Source organism: Pseudorca crassidens, chromosome 21, assembly GCF_039906515.1.
Source record: "Pseudorca crassidens isolate mPseCra1 chromosome 21, mPseCra1.hap1, whole genome shotgun sequence".
Classification (NCBI taxonomy): Eukaryota; Metazoa; Chordata; class Mammalia; order Artiodactyla; family Delphinidae; genus Pseudorca; species Pseudorca crassidens.
This window is the reverse complement of record NC_090316.1, coordinates 5,905,722-5,918,891: the sequence shown is the minus strand read 5'-3', so window position 1 is coordinate 5,918,891 and position 13,170 is coordinate 5,905,722. Positions and strand designations below refer to the sequence as shown.

Sequence of the window (13,170 nt, the reverse complement as noted above, 5' to 3'; positions counted from 1 at the left end):
TATAAAGTGTGTAAATGCACGAGATATAAGTTGACAGGTCATTAACAGAGTTACTTTACTACATCTTCATTAGTAAGATGTTTGTCTGGCTTGATAAGATAGTGGCTGGTAAACTCCCCTTATAAAGTCTTGTTCTAAGAGGCAGTATCTGTGGCTTAAAGTCCATTAGAGTGGACTTGCCTAGAGGTAACTATTCTTGAGGATTTCAGTGACCTTCTTCCTCTGGATCAGGAATTCCCAGGGAAAGGAAAGGAATTGCATTCAAAACTCCTGAAGTAGTTAAGTAATAAAAAAAAAGAATAAGCCTCCTACGCATACTTTGTCCTTTTGTTATTCTGTATGTCATTGGCCTTGCCAGTGTGTTAAGTTAAATCTAGCTCTGGTTAAAACTAGAAAACATTTTAAAGTATTTTTCTCCTGAATTCTTTAAACTTCTTGAACCTTCTGATAAACGTTCACTTTGAGAAAGTTTCCACTTATCAAAGTTTTCTAGGACCTCATAAAGCGTGAATGACACTTTGTATTCATGTAAGACCTTACTAACTAGACTTCTCTGTACAAAGTTACAAGAGACTATGAAGGATGTGCTTGTCACTCATTTAGCAGCTAGAATGAATCAAACAGGCTCGCAAATATCGCCACTCAATGGTATAAATACTAATTGAAATAGGTCAAAGTGTTCCTCATCGTTTGTGCCTGGCTGGAGGATAAACATCAATAAATATAACCATTACACAATGACCAACTTTAATCTGCAGATGTGTAAAATGTGAAGGATTTTATTCCTCCCACAAGAGCTGAAGTAAATGGCTATATAGTAGCACTCTGCAGTACTGGAAACATGGAAAGGTGTAGAGGATAGCAAATGTCTGATTAACATCGTATTTGCCATGAATGGTGAGTGCCAAAACGTAGGTTCTAGACCACCCAAGTTCTAGGATAGGACATTTTGCTCCAAAATGAGTAAACAGAATTAGTGATCAAATAAAGGTCATGGCCCTTCTGTATTGTATCCTAAGTTCTTCCCATAAACCTTAAATGGTGCAGATGTGAAGTTCTGAGAAATTCTGCCTCAAACTAGGAAACTAGGAACTTAATGCCTACTTTAAAGTTTTTTAAGCCTCCAACTTGCAAAAAGAAATAATTTTATAAATTGGACAAAACCAAAGATCTTCAGTTAAGTATCATTGTCAAGTTAAAACAAATTGATGCCAGCAGAATTTTCAGATTTTTTAAATAGTATCTGAGTAATAAGTATTTATGGACCTTGTTAAGAATTTATTTAACTTTGTGCTATCACTTTTTACCTTGATAGTGAAATCTTTAATCTTAAGATTAATAAATCACTTTGAAGAATTTCTTTTTGTTTCTCATACAAAGAGTTTTTTTTTAAAAGGCAGTTGGGGCAGGGATGGCAGGTAAAAATCAGTCCATTGGCTGCTAAATCTGTTGTTCTTTTTTTTAAATTTTATTTTTATTTAATTTATTTTTTTGGCTGTGTTGGGTCTTCGTTGCTGTGCGCCGGCTTTCTCTAGTTGTGGTGAGCGGGGGCTACTCTTCCTTGCGGTGCACAGGCTTCTCATTGCAGTGGACTCCCCTGTGTGGAGCATGGGCTCTAGGCACGTGGGCTCAGTAGTTGTGGCTCACGAGCTGTAGAGCACAGGCTCAGTCGTGGCGCACGGGCTTAGCTGCTCCACAGCATGTGGGATCTTCCCGGATCAGGGCTCGAACCCAAGTCCCCTGCACTGGCAGGCGGATTCTTAACCACTGTGCCACCAGGGAAGTCCAGATCTGTTGTTCTTAATGTTTCTGTTCTGTTACTTCATGTTTTCACAGACCACTTTATTGCCAGGAAATGAACATCATAACTTGTATTCACAATGTTTTAGCAATTAGTCTTCTTTGAACAACCAAATAAATGCCAAACAGCATAACTGTAGGAGTTCAGATTCTGTGATACACAAGGGCTCAGAAACCTAGGTGTATTGTGGCCTTTTCTTTCCAATTAAAGGATTGGTGTGCACAACTCTTGCACATCTTTGTGCATCTCATACAATTTACAAATGTTTTATTTAGTCCAATTCCTAATTTCTTAGATATTTGAAGGATTATGAAAAAGCAACATTATTGTAGAAGTTACTGTGTAATTTTAAAATGAGGAGTGCTTCAGTGAAACAGGAAAGGCCTAACAGGATGTTTGGGGCACTTTTAATACTGCAGAGAAAAATCCTCACTTCATATCTCATGATACGGAGGGGCTACTTGAGGACAGGAAAAATCATCTTTTTAAATAACCAGAATTATCAACAGCAATCATATTGACGATAGAAACTTTACCAACCCCTGCCAGCCAGAGCTATACATTAAAAATAATCAGATCCCTGATAGAAACTGAGAAAATTCTGAGGAAAAGAAAAAGTTGCTTGTGTGCATTGTTTTCTGCTCCCAAGTTCTACGTGGATTTTGAAGTGAATACAATTCTTTTATTTATCAAGGAAATGTGTGGTGTCAATAAAACGCAGCTGCAGAGGCAGAAAATAAAAATGCCTCTGAAACTGGGGACATTTAAAAGGCTCACAGGGTAAAACTTAATCTAGTCAGTTCACTTAACAGACAAGCTGACTAGGAACTGAAGAACTTACTGGCCTGACAAAGTGTCAATAAGGGTTTTTTGGGTTTTGTCTTAATGGAACTTGACATGCTGATTCTAGGGAAAGTGAAGGGACATGCCCTGCAACTAGTAAGGCATGCCGAGTCCTAGAGCTGATATGCGTGGCTTTGGAGCAAGAATAGACTCGCATTAGATGGGACAGAATGCAGAGCTGGACGCAGGCTCACGTGCGGTGGGCGGGACAGTCTCTTTGCCCCTCGGATCCTTTCTCCTTCGGTGTCTTCGCTACATTCTGGAAAACTGACCTGTGCACAGCTTCAACCCGGCTCCCTGGTCCAAGCTTCCTGGAGCTTCGGCCGGTGGGAGGGATGCGCAGGGCCTGATCTGAGTGTGCGCACTGATCCAGGGCGTGGCCAGCGGGTCAGCCCGCAGCCCCGGAGGAGCAGAGGAACCTGGTGAGGACCTCTCGGAGCAGGTTCAGAGTGTGAGGACATCCACGCCACATGAGTGCCCATTGGAGAGCATCCTCCGCAAAGGTTCTTTCTCACTGCGGAAGTGGAAAACCCTTCTCTGTTTGCCAGCTTCTTCCCACCTCCCTGGTGCTTGCTCTGTGGGGCCGCCTGAAATGGTCCTTGCAGCGGGGTGGGGGGAGCATGTGGCTCAACCACGTGGACTTCTCCACCGCCGATCTGTCCACGGCCACGGCTGAGTGCCCAGGCGGCCATGGGAGGCCCATGTGAAGCCCCAGTATGGCACGCTTCTCCAGGGGCGTTCTGATGATAACAAAACATTTTAATTACTGAATTGGGACAGTGATCATGGGATTCTATTTTCCAACAAACACTGACAAGAGCAATCATGGACCTTCCTCGGTTTTCATCCATGGACAGGGAAGAACTATACCCAGCAAATAAATGTAAAGGGACAAAAACAAAGTTGCTTTATGGCTACACTCCATGAGTTATCCTAACTGATACACATACACACACACCACACAATTTTTATATTATCATATTATTTTTGATAAACTATGTAAACATGCCTGGGAGTGAGGAATACCACTTGTTACCTCTGGAGGGGGAGACGGGATGGGGTCAGAAAAAGGAGTGCAGGGCCTAGATTGAACTTGTGATGTTAAATGGCTTACTGTTTTCCATACTTCATCAAATGCCTAAAAAATGTTTATTACTAAAACAGTTACGTGCTGTATATCAACTATACTGCAATCAAAAAGAGTAATACTCAGGGCTTCCCTGGTGGCGCAGTGGTTGAGAGTCCGCCTGCCGATGCAGGGGACACGGGTTCGTGCCCCGGTCCAGGAGGATCCCACATGCCGCGGAGTGGCTGGGTCCGTGAGCCATGGCCGCTGAGCCTGCGCGTCCGGAGCCTGTGCTCCGCAACGGGAGAGGCCACAACAGTGAGAGGCCCGCGTACCGCAAAAAAAAAAAAAAAAAAAGTAATACTCAATACTCTGTAATAACCTATGTGGGAAAGGAATCTGAAAAAGAATAGATATATGTACGTGTATAACTGAATCACTTTGCAGTACACCTGAAATTCACACAACATTGTAAATCAACTAGACTCCAATATAAAATAAAAAATAATTTAAAAAAAGAAATTAAAAAGAGAAAAAAGTCAAAAAATTTGAAAAAACTACATATATTTGTCAACATAAATGACCATATCCTAAATATTATGCATACCAGTTAACATCTCCAGTATCAGGTTGGGCTTTGATCATTTTACACAATACCTCTCACACTCACACATACAACCCCACTCCCCAGGACTTCACTCAGGTCTCTGTAATTCCTCCACGTGTTCAGGTCTGTTAGTCTCATTGGTCTCATTGTCAAGAGACACTAGCCTCTGAGTCCTGCTAGTTCTACTTATACCAAAAAAAAAAAGTGAAAAATATGGACAACTAGCTTATTCCTGTTCATAGGTATGTGAGTAGGCCTCTAAAAGAAATGAGTTAAACTTGTAGCCTAGAAGCAGCCTCTAGCTAAGGGTAAAGTTCAGGGTCAAGCTGAATTTCTCTCTTAAAGTAAACATGTCTAAGACGAAACAAAGAGGGTGACTGGGAAATGTATGATCTCACTTCCCCACCAACAGGGAAAAGTCCAAAGTAATTTCATCCCTCACAGAGCTCCATGGGTCACATCCAAATCTTATTGATTCTACTGAGTTAGCAGCTCACAGGATGACAGCTGCTCACAGCAAGAGCAGCTCTGACAGATCAACTGACCCAAGGTTTCTGGTTCTTGTTTCCAAAGATACCAACAAGTAACACAATTTCATGACCAAATTTCAGTATTTTCAGCTGAAAATATTTTTATAACTGACTGAACATAGCATAAACTGAAAATATAATTTTTAAAATTACTTTTGGATACCCTAAAGGTGGAATTATTATCAATACATTAACTGTTCTAGCTAATTTAATAGTAAAATTATGGAACATAATTAATCATGCCATTCTTTAGCCATCTGATAGAGGGTGAATACGGAACTCAATTAAAATGTTTAGTTTTACCAGTGAGAAACCTGTAACCTGTAAGTGTTTAAATGAAGAAATTTAGATACAATGCCAAAAGTTTTTAAGATGTCACAAATTTTTAAATTTCACATTTTTATATTAACCCAAGCCTCTTATTCCTTATTATTTCACGTACTGACACCTCAAGAGATGTATCATTTATAGATCCTCCGTGTAGAAATGAAAACAAAATGGTAACAATTATAATACAATTTCATCTCTGTAACTCTAATTAGAAAGTTTGGAACTTAAGAAAATTTTTAAATAAATCTTACTGTATATTGTCAGCTCAGGGAAACCACTATCTATATGCAGACAAACTTGATTGTATTCTAACAGTTGCCTCTATACAGAAAAAATTATTTTAATAAACTTTAGTCTGAAGTGGAATGACCCATTTCATTCGTTAGGTGAAGTTCTCAAAATGGTGCCATGCCTACAATCCATTAACACAAAGAAAGGTGTGGCATGAAAATGAAGAACAATGAATGGAATTTTGATACAGGGTACATTCTTTTTTTCAATTTATTTTATTGGAGTATAGTTGATTTATAACGTGTTAATTTCTGCTGTACAGCAAAGTGATTCAGTTATACATTCTTTTTCATATTCTTTTCCACTACGGTTTATCCCAGGATATTGAATATAGTTCCTTGTGCTATAGAAGTAGGACCTTATTATCTATCCATTCTATATATAATAGTTTGCATCTGCTAACCCCAAACTCCCACTTCATCCTCCCACCCCCCACGCCCTTGGCAACCACAGGTCTGTTCTCTATGTCTGTGAATGTTTCTGCTTCATAGATAGGTTCATTTGTGTCATATTTCAGATTCCACATATAAGTGATATCATATGGTACTTGTCTTTCTCTGTCTGACTTACTTCACTTAGTATGAGAATCTCTAGTTGCATCCACGTTGCTGCAAATGGCATTATTTCATTCTTTTTTATGGCTGAGTAGTATTCCTTTGTACATATGCACCACATCTTCTTTATCCATTCATCTGGACCCTTAGGTTGCTTCCATGTCTAGGCTATCGTGAATAGTGCTGCTATGAACATAGGGGTGCATGTATCTTTTTGAATTTGAGTTTTGTCCAGATATATGCCCAGGAGTGGGATTGCTAGATCATACGGCAACTCTATTTTTAGTTTTTTGAGGAACCTCCATACTGTTTTCCATAGTGGCTGCACCAGTTTACATTCCCACCAACAGTGTAGGAGGGTTCCCTTTTCTCCACACCATCTCCAGCATTTGTTATTTGTAGACTTGTTGATGATGGCCATTCTGACCAGTGTGAGGTGGTATCTCATTGTAGTTTTGATTTGCATTTCTCTAGTAATTAGCAATGTTGAGCATCTTTTCATGTGCCAATACAGGGTACATTCTTGAGTAATGCTACCCTTTAGCTTTTTCCTATGGCTATATATTTAAAAACAAAGAAAAAGAGCATTGCCCTAAGCTGTAAGCATTTAGAAATACTGAGTTTGCCTGGTTTTCATTTAGACCTAGAGACAATTCCCTAGAGTAATTATGTGGACCCTAAATAAACATGAGGACCTGCCCAGCACGTAGACATAGAAGCTTTTCATCAGAGGTTCATGACACAAAGGCACACATATTTCTTGATGGAAAGGTCACATTTCTCTTTGCTTGACTCTTATCCAGAAAATCATTAAGAAAATCATTCTACTTGGCCTGATAAATGCTATGTGGCCATAGTTTTTCAGAAGATATATTTAATTTTTTTTTAAAAAAGGAAAATTCATGGTCATTTTATATTCTGCAGTGAGCAAGTAACTGCACAGCCTTTGGATCTCCTCACAGTGCTGCACATTCGTCTCCTTGGAAGTGACTCATTCTTCCTGCAAGCTGTGCTCACATGTCACTTCCTTAGGGAGTCTGCTATAGGCTGAATGTTTGTGTTCCCCCAAAATTCACATGTTGAGACCCTAACCCCCAAGGTGATGGTACTAGAAGGTGGGACCTTTGGGAGGTGATTAAGTCATGAGGGTGGGGCTCTCATGAATGACATTAGTGCCCATACAAAAGCAGCCCAGAAAGCTCCACTGTCCCTCCTACCATGTAAGGTCACAGTGAAAAGACAGCCATTTGGAAGCCCTCACCAGACACTGACTTTGTTGGCACCATGACCTTGGACATCCCAGCCTCCAGACTGTGAGAAACAAATTTCTGTTCTTTATAAGACACCTACTCTATGGCATTTTGTTAGAGCAGCCTGAATGGACAACCATCTAAAATGTCCTTCCTCTTAATGTCCTATATGTGTTACCCAGCTTTATTTTATCACCTCCTGACAAACAATTGATATTTGTTTATTGCCTGTCTCCCATGATATGGTTTGTGTTTCCTATTCACTGCTTTATCTCTAGCACCTACACAGGGCCTGGCAGTAGATACTCAAGTATCACTAGATGCTCAGAAATATTTGTTGAATGAAGAAATGAATGCACGTGGGAATGAGGGGTGCTGTGCTAGATTTGGGGATACCTTCAGGGAATTCACAACCTAATAGGAGAAATGGACATGTTAACACTGCCATATAGTGTGATAAATGCTATATCAGAATAGTGTAAGGTATAGTGTAAGGCATATACACTGACCTAATTGCTAGGGATGGTTTCACAGAGGAAGAGGTACTTCGGCTGAGTCCTGAAGGATGCGTACGAGTTCGTTAGGTGGTTACAGGGAAAGAGAGAAGCCTAGAAGGAGGGAACAGGAGGTGCAAAGAGAGGACACAAAATCCCTCATGTCCCTGAGCAGTTCCACATGAAGGGAGCAAAGAGGGTGTAAGGGGGAAACACCGAATAACAAGAAAATCAACACTGCTGCTTTCAGAGCATGACTAAAATCACATAACCTCCCGACTCCTCTCAGGGGATTCCCTCCAGCCTCCAACAACCCGCTTCCTTGCAGTGGTCTAAGCCTGAGGTGTTCTGTCCACGCCCCTCCAAGGAAAGCTTCGAGACTGGACGAGAGAACATAATCTTACACTCTGCCCGAGGAGGTGCCAGCCTTGGCTGGTGTCAGCCTCTGCTTCCTCGTTAACAAAGCTCAGGCAAAGTGAGGAGACAGCATCTACAGCTTTGCCCAGGGCTGGGGAGCCTTCATAAGAGCTGAAGTCAAAGCCAGATGCTCTATTTCCTGAGTCAGCTTTCTTTTCAGAAGATGGGTTCCCCTCCACAGCAAACTGACTCTTTTTGTTATTCCCAAGGCTCATTCTGGGCTTGGGAGGAAAAAAGGCATCCTCCCATCAACCATAAGGCAACAAGACACAAAGGTGAAGGTCGCGTCTGTGCTAGAAACTAGAAACACATTAAGACCGAACTAAGGAAAGAGGGTCTCACCATGCTCCTACAAGGGAGCGGGAGGAGAATAAGAGCATTAAAGGTTTGTACCTGCCTTTTTTTTTTTGGTTAAACAATAGTACAAAGCCACATTATTCTTGAAACTGTGATCTCAAAGCTTAGAAGACATTTGAAAAGTTTATATCTTTATTGGAAACATATATAGGTTAATTCAATGTGCTTCTTTTTTGGTACGCGGGCCTCTCACTGTTGTGGCCTCTCCCGTTGCGGAGCACAGGCTCCGGACGCGCAGGCTCAGCGGCCATGGCTCACGGGCCCAGCCGCTCCGCGGCATGTGGGATCCTCCTGGACCAGGACACGAACCTGCGTCCCCTTCATCGGCAGGCAGACTCTCAACCACTGCGCCACAAGGGAAGCCCTCAATGTGCTTTAAAGATGGATTTTGAGTAAGGGATGAGGAGCTATAAAGTCTGAGGGGAAAAAGGAATTAGAAATATCATGCACTGCCCAGATTTTACATTTTTCAGGGCTCTGACCTCCTGAGTTTTCCAGCATCCCAGCCATACAACTGTGTATGGGGTTTTACCATCGGCCAGAAAAATACTTATAATTCACCAGTCGACAGCTTTCCTTGTGAGGCTAAAAGGAAATATTCTAAGAGTACTTTTCTGCTTTCCTTAAAAATGCAAGTTGCTCTCTTCCTTTCCTATCCTTAGGCCAAGTCTTCATTCATTCAGAACAACTGGGGCTTAAACTCTGCTTAACGAATACACTCCCCAAGACTTAGTGCTTTGCTTGTGAGGGTATCAAGACCAAGAATGTGATGGAATTTAGAGGAAGGAAACATTGAGAAACAGCTGTTGACCAAATGAGCAAGGGCAGTGATGATACATGAACAGTGATGATGGTATTACTTTGTATTTAGAAAGCATCATCTTCAAAAAGGCTCACGGTACTGTATAGATATGTATATGTTGTCTTTTATCCTTAGTGATTGAAAAAAATTAGGTCCATTCTTATTAATGATACTTCCATACCTATCCACATATATTTTGGCTGTTTCCATTTGCCTTGTCTTTAAGTGCAATCAACTCCTTCATTGAGCAGTATCTGGAAATTGCATTGACTTTCTTCAATTGTACAGGGTCCTATTTTCTGTATCCTCTTCACCGTTGGGCACTAGCTTCTTCCTTCTTTTGCTATGTTGGTAGCTTCATGTTTTACTCATCTGAATCCATGCTGGCATGTTCACTTGCTTTTTTCATCATCAGAACTTGCCTGTAAATTCTGTCCTGCAATTCCATACATCACCATCAAACTTTACCCTCCTGCTATCATAACTTATGTAATTCTCTTTTTCACGTGATCATTTTCATGAAAGGCGTTCCATTTGCACGGCTATGTAATTATTTTTTAAAACTTCTTGACAATGGGGCTACGTCCACCAGATGTTCCTGGTTTTTCTCTCCATTTAACGTAATGTAACTTAAGCCGGGTCTTTTCTCCCACCTTCCTGAACTTCACAGGCCACCCGTCCCACCAGAAGTTTGTGCTGCTTGCCCACAGGTAGCTCTGTCGATCCTCTTTGGAACGTCTCCTTCAATGCTCCTTCTTTACATAGCAGAAATCGTTGTCTGCCAACTCATTTTACTCTAGAGTGATTTTATCTGATGAATATTAGTTGGAACCAAAGATCTTAGAAGCGAAAGGGGGGGCCCAATTTTGTATCTATCCCTCTGCCTTCAGGAAGGCACATCTTGTTCTCACTGGACAGGAAGTACAACTGATCGAAGCCCAAAGAAGTGATGTGTCCCAGGTAACGGCCCTGTTTAGTAAGGAAGCAGGCGCTGGACGCCAGCTCCCCAGCTGGGGCACAGCGGGAGACTGGGGTGGCAGTTGGCACCATGGAAGCGAAGACTCTGAGTGAGCAAACTTAGCAATGGGTACTCATACAGGGAAGTCATCCGTGAGTGGACTCCAATCTAGAACACTTAAGGAATATTTGGAAAGACCATTGCAAAGCTATGTAGGAATGAGAATTATGGAAGAATGGGATTGTGCTCAGAGACTAATGTTCACGTCCTCTAATGCTGATTAAAAACCACCCAAAATGGACTTCCCTGGTGGCGCAGTGGTTAAGAATCCGCCTGCCAATGTAGGGACACGGGTTCGATCCCTGGTCCGGGAAGATCCTACATGCCATGGAGCAACTAAGCCTGCAAGCCACAACTACTGAGCCTGCGCTCTAGAGCCCGTGCACCACAACTACTGAGCCTGCACTCTAGAGCCCGTGCGTCACAACTACCGAACCTGCATGCCACAGCTACTGAAGCCTGAGCACCTAGAGCCCATGTTCCGCAACAAGAGAACACTGCAATGAGAAGCCCACGTGCCGCAACTAGAGAAAGCCTGTGCATAGCAACAAACACCCAATGCAGCCAAAAACAATTTAAAAATAAATTTAAAAAAAACACCCAAAACTTAGGGCCTTAAAACACCTATATTTTGCTCACAAATCTGCAATCTGGGCAGTGCTCTGCAGGGATGGCTTGTCTCTGCTCCTTTAGGGTCAGCTGGGGTCACTCAAAGTCTAAGAGCTAGAACCATCTGAAGGCTCCTTCGACTCAGACATCTGAAGGACAGAACAGTTGGGGTTCCTTGGACATGGCTCTCCACCTCTAAGTGATCTTTCCACGTGGACCTTCCATGGCAGCTGCAGGACAGCCAGACATCTTACCTGTCAGCTCACGGCTCCCAAGGGATGCAGCTCAAGAAAGACAGTGGGTGGAAGCTGCACCACCTTTCATGACTCAGCTCCGGAAGCCGTTCAGCATCACTTCTGCCACGTTCTCTTGGTCCAGGCAGTTACAAAGATCTTCCCAGATTGAAGAGGAGAGATCACAACCAGCAATCCCATTCCTGGGCATATATCCAGACAAAACTCTAATTCAAAAAGATACATATACCCTTGTGTTCATAGCAGCACTATTTACAATAGCCAGGACATGGAAACAACCCAAGTGCCCACCGACAAACGAATGGATAAAGAAGATGTGGTATATATATATACAATGGAATACTACTCAGCCATAAAAAAGAATGAAATAATGCCATTTGAAGCAACATGGATGGACCTAGAGATGATCATACTGAGTGAAGTGAGTCAGACAGAGAAAAACAAAACCATATGATATCACTTATGTGGAATCTAAAATATGACACAAATGAACTTCTCTATGAAACAGAAACAGACTCAGGATTCAGAGTTTGGGATTAGCAGATACAAACTATTACAGAGAGAATGGATAAACAACAGGTCCTACCAGATAGCACAGGAAACTATATTCAGTATCCTGGGATAAATCATAATGGAAAAGAATATGAAAAAGCATGTGTATGTTTATATGTATATATATATATATATATATATATAACTTAATCACTTTGCTGTACAGCAGAAATGAACACAATTGTAAATCAACTATACTTCAACAAAATAAGATTTTTTAAAAAAGGGGAGATCACAAACTCCACCTCTTGATGGAGAGGTGTGAGCAGAAGAGTTCAGGATAAGGCTGATGTCAGAGCAGCTCTCTTGGGAAAACACAACTTGCCACAACTAAAAACCACTGGGCCACCAACCACTGCAACACAGAATTGAAATGGACCTGGAAAAGGCCATCATCTGTCATTAACAAAACTCGTTCTGCAAGCACAGCTCAAAGGGCCCTTCCCTTGGAATACCTCTTTGCTGTCCCCCAGTTTCCTCAGCCCTTTGTAAATATGCCCACTCTCTCACTCAGTATATTCTATTGTAATTATTTTTATAACACTATTGTAATCAGGCAGGTACTACCCAGTCGGTCAATTAGCCGGACTTCTTTTTTCTAATCACATCACAAAGAATCTTCAGATTGGTGGGGAAGAGACACTTCTAGGGGAGCCAGAAGCGACACTTTGCACAGAAAACAAAGGAGAGCAGAAAGAAAAGCATCAGCAATTCAGAGATGAAAAACTATAATCACACAAAGAAAAAATATGTATATATATATATATATATCTTTGCCCTACAGTAAAGGCAGAAGGCATAAACTGTAAATGTCAATATAACCTAGAGAGCAGCTGGGATGGAAGCACTGCCTAAAGCAATGGTTCTCCAAGCTCACCTGCCTCAGAATCACCTGATGAACCTGTTGACCGTCTCCCCCCCTCCTCCCCCGGCCCCCGCTAGTTCCCGATTCCGCAGTTCTCGGACTGGTCTGAGAACTTGCATTTTTCTCGGGTCCCAGCCGATTTGTTGCTGGTGGTCTGGAACCGCGTTTTAAGAACCACTCGCCTAAAGGCTTTTAGAGCTGGGAGTAGTGGCCACAGGTGCAGCCCCTGCAGATATGCGGTAACCAGAAGGGCCACAAGGGAAGTGGGTGAAGACGACCCAAGAGGTGGAAGCGGCCTGATTTAACACAGCCCACCTCTCTGTCGGCCAGAGCACACGCGGACGGCTGCAACCGGTGGCGGGAAAGCCCACGCCGCCGGAGCCCCCAGCCTCGGTGACCAGGCGCCTCCTGCCGACGGTCCTTGGGAGGTGTCATCCGGCACCGCACACCCCAGCCGGGACGAGGTGGGCGGGGCCCAACTCGGGCCCGCCTCCACTCAGGAAGTGGCCCGGAGAGCGAGCCACTGGGAC

At 42.5% G+C, this 13,170-nt stretch overlaps 1 long non-coding RNA gene across 1 annotated transcript; it reads right to left on the bottom strand.

The window, feature by feature from the left end:
- Nucleotides 1–808: 808 nt before the first annotated feature.
- LOC137215891 (uncharacterized) lies at nucleotides 809–13,091 on the bottom strand. The gene is made up of 3 exons (XR_010939475.1): nucleotides 12,956–13,091; nucleotides 11,224–11,405; nucleotides 809–3,384 (listed from the first exon to the last, which is right to left on the bottom strand). It is a non-coding gene; the product is annotated as an uncharacterized lncRNA (long non-coding RNA).
- Nucleotides 13,092–13,170: the final 79 nt, after the last annotated feature.